Genomic DNA, 8,717 nt, shown 5'->3' on the forward strand with positions numbered 1-8,717 from the left:
ACTTTGCTTTCACTTGAAGGCTCTGCCTTAACTAAGAAAATTAGAGATGGAAAGGAGGTCCCAAACCCACACTCAGAACTCCTTTCACTGTTCTGGCTGCTGCCGGAGAATGCCTGCCATACTCCTTAAATTCCTTTTATGCACGGCTGAGACGCTGTGCTCAGATTCTATCGCTACCTTTCAGAGGATAACGCTACGTCAGCAGCTGCAACTTTTATTGCATCTGCCAATAACCTTGAGTACTGACTACTTTTGCTCTGATTCAAAATAGGGAAATGTTCACACATATACAGGTGGCCAACCATTGAAAATAAGGCCATGCTGACATTTTTGCAGGAGGTTGTCTGTGACAAGACATTCTTTTCAAGTTTGCAGAAATAGGTAACTGGCACAGTCATTTCATTGTTAAGCCAATGCTCTTGGCCACCATTTCTCATTGTTCTAAAGTGAGAAATTCTTTTTTTTTTTTTAAGATTTTATTTATTCCAGGGGAGGAGGAGCAGAGGGAGAGGGACAAGCAGGGTCAGGACCCTGAGATCATGACCTGAACTGAAACCAAGAGCCAGCCACTCAGCCACTCAACTGACTGAGCCACGCAGGAGGCCCCAAGATGAAAGAATTCTTTTTTTTTTTTTTTAAAGATTTTATTTTATTTTTGAGAGAGTGAGAGAGCATGAGCCAGGAGGAGGCGCAGAAGGAGAAACAGACTCCCTGCTGAGCAGGGAGCTCAATGTTGGACTCGACCCTAAGACACTGGGATCATGACCTGAGCCGAAGGCAGGCCCTTAAGCCACCCAGGTGCCCAAGGTGAAGGAATTCTTAAGATGTTTTTAGATTCAAACTAAGATTTTTCCCTTAGTATTCAAATTTCATTGTCACCAAATGCTAGAAGGTTCTAGGCATATGGTAGCTGTTACTAAAAAGACATTATTGGTATTTGTGGAAATTAAACAGTAAAACTTAAATCAAAGACATAATACATTTATATTAGAAACAAAAAATATTTACTGTATTTGTTGTGAAAGGGCAGTAGAGGCTCTGGAGTCAGACTGCATGATCTTGAGGTTAGACCCTACTCCTTTATTTACTCATTCAGTAATTATTAAGTACCATAATAAGTATTTATTATGTGCCAAGGAGTTATCGGTGTGCAATCTTCCATATGTTTTATAATTTTTTATGCTATTTTAAAGTGCATTTTTAAAATTTCAAACTCTTGCTCATTACAAATATACGGAAGTACAATAGATTTTTTTGTATTGACCTTGAATACTGCAACCTTGCTAAACTCACAATAGTTTTGGTAGCTTTGCTGTAGATTCCGTAGGATTTTCCACATAAATCATATCCTCTGCAAATAAAGACACTTTACTTTTTCATTATGGATGCCTTTCGTTTATCTGGCTTTCCCTATTTCACTGGCCAGAACCTCCAGTACAATGTTGAAAAGAAGTCGTAAGAGTGGATATCCTTGCCTTGTTCCTGATCTTAGGGAAATAATTCAGTCTTTCCCATTGCATAAATTGTTAGCTGTAGATTTTTAGTAGATGCTCTTTGTCAGGTTGAGGAGGTTCCCTTCTGATTCTTGTTTTCTGAAAGATTTTAAAATTAGGAATGGATCACATGGTTTGTCTTCTTTAGTCTGTTCATATAGATTGTTATATTGATTGCTTTTCAACAGTTAGACCAACTGTTGAATTCCTGAGACAAATTGCACTTGGTCATGATGTATTATCATTTTTATATTGTTGGACTTGATTTACTAAAATTCTATTGAGTTTATACATCTATGTATGTATGCCTTTATTGTTCTTCTCTCGTTAGATTTTTGTCTGGCTTTGATACCACATAATGTTTACTTCATAGAATGAATTGGGAAGTACTCTCCCTCTCAGTTTTCTGGAAGAGTTTGTGTAAAATTGATATATTTTTCTTTCTGAAATGTTTGGTAGAATTTTCTAGTGAAATTTTCTTTGTGGGGAAGATTATAACCATAAATTCAATTTCTTTAATAGATATATAGGGCTATTCAGGTCATCTATTTCTTCTTGGGTGAGCTTTGGTTGTAGTGGAAATTCCCCTATTTCACATAAATTGTCAAATTTATTGGCATAAAGTTCATAATATTCTTTTCTTACATATTAGTAACTATAGAATCTGTAGCGAGGTCACCTCTCATTGCTGATGTTGATAATTTTTGTCTTCTCTCTTTTTTTATTAGTCTGGTAGGCTTGTAAATTTTATTGGCCTCCTCAAAGAACCAGTTTTTGGTTGCATTGATTTTTCCTTTATTCTTTTCTTGTTTTCTGTTTCACTGATTTCAGCTCTGATCTTTATTTCCTTTCTTCAGCTTACTTTAGGTTTTATCTACCTTTTTTCCCTCCAGTCTCTTAAAATGGAAGCCGAGGTCATGGCTTTGTGGCCTTTCTTCTCTTCTAATATAGGCATTTTGTGCTACAAACTTCCCTCTAATGATGGCTTTAGACAATGAATTAGGCAGGTGGAGATGGTGGATATAGGACGGTCTATCCAGGAATTAGAACACACAGGATGGGAAACATAATACAGCTCAGATACATAATGAGAGGTACTCTATGCAAGGGGAGACCATGCAAAAAACTAGAACATGGAGAATTTGGGGGAAAGGCAGATTATTTAGTATAGCCGAGGTGACAGGAGGTGCAGCAAGGAATGAAGCTGGAGAAGAGGAAGCCAGATAATAAAAGGCTTTGGCCTGAGGGCAATAAAGAGTGAGTGAAGAATTTTAAGTAGGAGAGTAGCATGATAGTATTTGCATTGTCTAAAGATACTCTGGTGGTCATGTGGAGGAAGAAGTACCTACAGTCAGATACACCAGGTTGAAGGTGGTCTTGTGCTAATCCTGGTGAGAGATGGCAGTGAGGGTGGGGATGAAGCCAAGAGATGAGAGTGTTAGCAGAGAGCTAAAATCAGTGTGAAAGTGATGACTGACAGAGATGTATCGGGCAGGGGAAAGCAGAGTCAGTAGGACAGCTAGCGGTGCCACTTAGCGAGATAGGGAAAGACATGGAGGAACATGTGTATTGACAGGCAGGGACTAGGGTGGGAATGAGGCTGGGAACAATTCCAGTTTGGGGCATGTTAAGTTTAAGATGCCTGTTAGGCGTCTGAGTAGAGATATATAGTAGGCAAGTGTGTACATGGGTTTGGAGCTTAGGACAAATCCCTTGCCCAGAGATGAGTTGGCTACAGCCAGTATATGAAGGGTAAGTGAAGCATTGTGAGTGGGTGGAATCACCCATGGAGAATGTGTGGAGTGAGAAGAAAGTGGAGGATGGCACTTGGGAGAACAATATCTCAGGGACTGTCATAAGATACAAGAGAGGTAAGAGTGATCATTTTGTTATGAAAGAGAAAAGTCTCATGAAAGAGAGAACAATAAGACAAGGAGCACAACAATGTCTATGAGATTTATCAACAGAGCAGTAGTATGGACTCTTCATGAGGTATTTAAAAATAGTAATACGTATTATTTATAGAACACTTGAAAACTACAAGAAGATATAAGGAAATATATGAAGGAAAAAAAAATCCATAGGCCACCTACCCAAAGACTACTACTGTGAATCTTGTGGTTATCTCCTTCCTTTTTTTTGTATCAGTGTGCATACACATTACACACACCCACATGTCCACATTCTCTTGTACAAAAATGAGATACTAGGGGCGCCTGGCTGGCTCAGTCAGTAGAGCATGTGACTCTTGATATCAGGTTGTGAATTCAAGCCCAATGTTGGGCATGGAGCCTACATTAAAAAAAATGAGATACTATCTATATCATCTTGGGGGTTGTATTGTTTTTCTTTTTTCCATTAACATTATATTTGATGAATCTTCCCCCACTTATGTGGGTACTTTAAAATAATTGGATATAATAGGGAAATAGAGGCAAGACATGATTTTCTTTTTTTGGAAAGAAAAACCACTTTATTTTTAATAATTTCTCTTTTAATCAATTAATTAATTTTTAAAAGATATTCACAGGGTGGTGTTTTATTTAAAGCCAGAGTCTTTTATGAAATAAAAAAAAAAGATTTAATTTGAAGTCCAAGGGAAATATAATAATCCCTCTAAGCACATCTTTGGGTGGTTTACTCAAAGAAGAGACCTAAGATGATGTTATCCTGATGGGTATAATACAAACACTATCTTTTTTTTTTTTTAAGATTTTATTTTATTTATTTGACAGAGAGAGACAGCCAGTAAGAGAGGGAACAAGCAGGGGGGGTGGGAGAGGAAGAAGCAAGCTCCCAGCAGAGCAGGGAGCCCGAGGTTGGCCTTGATCCCAGGACACTGGGATTGTGACCTAAGCCAAAGACAGACGCTTAACGACTGATCCACCCAGGTGCCCTGATACAAACACTATCTTGAATGAATAATATCAGGTTGAACTTTCAAACTGTCAGTAGGCAAAGCTGTATTTTTCAAAATGTAGTAGATCCATAAGAAAAACCATTTTAAAGAAAAATTTTTAAAAATCTTCCTTCTGGGATGCCTGGGTGGCTCAGTTGTTAAGCGTCTGCCTTCAGCTCAGGTCATGATCCCAGGGTCCTGGAATCGAGCCCCGCATTGGGCTCCCTGCTCAGCGGGAAGCCTGCTTCTCCCTCTCCCACTCCTCCTGCTGGTGTTCCCTCTCTTGCCGTGTCTCTCTCTCTGTCTAATAAATAAATAAAATCTTTAAAAAAAATAAATAAAAAATCTTCCTTCTAAAGGTAAAGCTTACTCAGAGATGAGATGCATTACCTTATCCATATCACTGTGGTGAATATCCAGCTGAGCTAACTAGCTGCTAAGAGGGAAAAAAAAAAAAAACCTATATGAGGATATGATAATTTTTAATGAGGGGAAGACTTTGGGCATTGGCAAAGCTAGAGTTGAACCATTTGAACCCCTTACGTGGATGGGTGCAGTAAATTAGGTGGCTTACTATTTACTGTAGTATCAGGGCCACGTAATTTCCTGACTTAGAGTAGGGGAGACGCACACTAAGACAAGTGCTTGTGGAATGCTAACTGCGGGGCAGACGTCCAATGAGGCCCAGGGATAGAGTGGTGACCATAATTACTGTCACTTCCCTTATGAAATTTATGAACTTGGGAAATTAGTGATCTTTGCGCACTACATGACAGGCACTCTGCTGAGCATTTCTGCATGCTCCCCCCCACACACACTTAAATCCCACAATAATCCTATGGCCTGAACATTGTCTTTCTCCTCATCTTACAGAGATCAAACTGAGACTTGAAGAGCCTGCTTATTGACCTCCCGGGTCACACTGCTATTAACTGTCAGAACATATGACAAGTAATACAGGATATGAAGCTTCTGACTCCAGCATCCCTGGTTTTAACTGCCTCTCTGTGATCTCTGACATTTTATTTTTTATTTTACTTATTTGTTTATTTAAGATTTTATTTGTTTGTTTATTTGAGAGAGAGAGCATGGAGGGGAAGTGGGGAGGGAGAGGGACAAGCAGACTCCGTGCTGAGCTCGAGCCTGACATGGGGCTTGATCTCACCACCCCGAGATCACAACCCCAGCTGAAACCAAGAGTCTGGCTTAACCAAGTGCGCCACCCAGGTGCCCCCTGCTATTTCATAAATGAGTAGGTCTTATCATCTACTCTTCTTGAACATTTGTAAAGACGTCGTGGAGAAACCTCAGGGCCCCTGCTGCCCTCAGCTGACGAAGCGCTGTTCCTGTTGATCTAAGTGAATGCAAACGCGGGATCACACCACAGAGAGATGACGTGAATGGTGCCCCTGTCTTGGACCATCTGGGCTGCCATCACAGGATTCTACAGACTGGCTGGCTGAGGAACAACAGAAGCTTATTTCTCACAGCGCAGAGGATGCAAGTCTGAGACCAAGGCTCTGGCAGATTCCACGTCTGGGGAGGAAGGCTTCCGGGGTCATAGACGCCATCCTCTCACTGTGTCCTGGAGTGTGTGGCGCCAGGGCGCTCTCTGGGGTCTCTTTTATAAGGACACTAGTCTCTTCCTGAGGGCTCCCCCCTCATGACCTAATCACCTCCCAAAGGCGGGCTTCCTAAAACCATCACCGTGGGCATTAGGATTTAACATATGAAATGGGGGGAGAGGCATAGATATTCAGTCAATAACATACTCCTTTGAGTAGGGCAATCCCTGACTCTGTCTTTTCTGTAGCAAGGGAGAAAAGCAAGGTTCCCTGTGAAAGGAAGGGATTTTGCAGTCTTGCCATCTAGTGCTCAAACCTAATACACACTCTGTAGGTGGTATTTTTACATAATCTCTAAAGAATTCTGTTGAAAAAATAAATCTATAGCCATAGGCTTGACTCACTAAGTCACCCCACTCAGGGATTTGGTCCATCACGTTATTCTCACTACTCTGGTGAGATGTCCACTTGAGCTAATTAGCTACTGATAGCCAGTAAAGAAACCCATCTGAGTTTATGGTCATTTCCAGTGAGGGAAGTCTTTCGCCACTGGTAAATGAGAAAGTTAATTTCACAAGCTTGATGTTCCTTGATATTTTAATATGGAATGATTTATTGTGGCTTTTTTTAAACCACAAAAGTAGGGGCACCTGGCTCAGTCGGTTAAGCAGCTGACTCTTGACTTTAGCTCAGGTCATGATCTCAGGGTCATGGGATTGAACCCTGTGTCCGGCTCTGTGCTCAGCTTGGAGTCCGCTTGAGATTCTCTCTCTGCTCCTCCCCCTTCTCTCTCTCTCTTTCTCAAATAAATAAAATAAATAAAATAAAATAAAATAAAATAAAATAAAATAAAATAAAATAAATCTTTAAAAAAATAAAACTGCAGAAGCTTGTACACCTGAAACAAATGTAACATAGTGTGTCAACTGTACTTTAATATAAAAAAAAAAACTTCTCACACACACAAAAATATTATGGTGATTCAGGGCAACCTCTCAGGTCCCCTCCCTCTTCAGGAGCTTTATACTATCACTTTACTACGGCTCAATAAACCTCGCTTTGCTGCCCACCAAAAAATAATAATAATAAAAAAATAATAATAATGGTGATTTAAGTACTATAGATATTTCACTTACGTGGTTTTAAACAGCACGCAATAGCTGGTAATTTTTAAAAATCAGCATCATGTTTTGATCTTCTAAAAAAACTGCAGAAGCATTTAGGTGTATTACATTAAATTGTTATAAAAGCTGATTTCATTGTCATTGTATGAAAAGCTTTAAAGAGAAACATATTCTGTTGGTGTTTAGTTCTCGAATGAGCTATGGTTTCTCCAGCTGGTCAATCAAAATATTCTGAAGTTCCTTAGAGACTTTTGGATAAGCCATCTTATTTCTGCTGTATAACTCTATCGGGATCATAAAACAATAAGTTCGCTTTCATTTTCACAGCACTTGGATATATCCATGAAAGTAACTTTGTTTGTAAACAAAATGAGTTTCAAATTTTAAGTTCGACACTTGTACCTTGTATGTAAGGAAATTATTATCAACCATGTTAAAGCTGAAACACGGACAGGTTAAGGTTATCAAACATGTTATTAATTATTTTTTACAAAGCACAGCACAATTGGACAGCATACATGTTTCAGAAAGCTTTGTATAACTTGAAAGAAAGAAAAGGGTTTTTTTGTACAGTGTTGTATTTTTTAATGATTTTTTGCCAACCGTACTGAGATTCCAGCAAGACAAAGGGAGTATCTTAGGCTGGTACATTTTGATCTGGGGAGCTATAGGTTTTAAATATTTTTATTTTATTTATTTGTCAGAGAGAGAGCACACACGCACAAGCAGGGCGAGCAGCAGGCAGAGGGAGAACCAGGCGCCCTGCTGAGCAAGGTGCCTGATGTGGGACTTGATCCGAAGGCAGAAGCTTAACCAACTGAGCCACCCAGGCATCCCTGGAGAGCGGTCGGTTTTGTTCGCCAGGTCTCTGGGTAGAATCCTTGCGTGTGTAATTCTGGAGATGGATCTGTGCGTATCCTCATATACGTAAGTAACATGAGTAGTTGTTCAGTCTTTGCACAGAACTCTTCCCTTGCCTTTGAAAATCTGTGTATTCTGTACTACGGCTACCTGATCTTCTCCAAGCACCTTGTGGAGGAGAAGATGACTTCTCCATTCTAGGACCTAAGTAAGTTCTAGCAACAAGGATTCAGCCCCCCGAACCTCAGGGAGGTTGTTAACTTTGTCCCCAGATTATTATTGGCATTGATCCTGAATACATACTTGATATACCAAGGTTTAAGCCTGTCAGAATAAGGACACCAGGAAGTCCAGGATCATTAAACAGCCCACGACTTGGCAGATACCCTATAAAGGCAGAGAGAAAACAGAACCAGACACGTCAAGTCCTCTCAACTGTGTTACTGTCACATCTTCAGTGTGTTACTGGTGCCAAAGGGAGACTTTGGGACAAGGTTCATTCTACTTTCATAACTAAAGGCAAAAACATTTTTTACAAAGAGGACATAATTGAGAAAGGAGTCTAGGAAAAGGATAAAAGAGCTTCTTGAATGAAGAGAGTTCTCTGAGAAACAGCTCTGTTTTCTAAGGAACCCTGTATCGGCTGAGGCACATGATACCTGGATATGGCCAGTGGTGTTCTCAAACGAACAGATGTCAAGGGATCAAACCGAGTTAGGTGTTAAGGCAGGAAGTGGTCTGTGCTATTATCACAGAGCAGATTTAGTTTTTATTA

The sequence above is a fragment of the Ailuropoda melanoleuca genome, chromosome 1, assembly GCF_002007445.2.
Source record: "Ailuropoda melanoleuca isolate Jingjing chromosome 1, ASM200744v2, whole genome shotgun sequence".
Taxonomy (NCBI): Eukaryota; Metazoa; Chordata; class Mammalia; order Carnivora; family Ursidae; genus Ailuropoda; species Ailuropoda melanoleuca.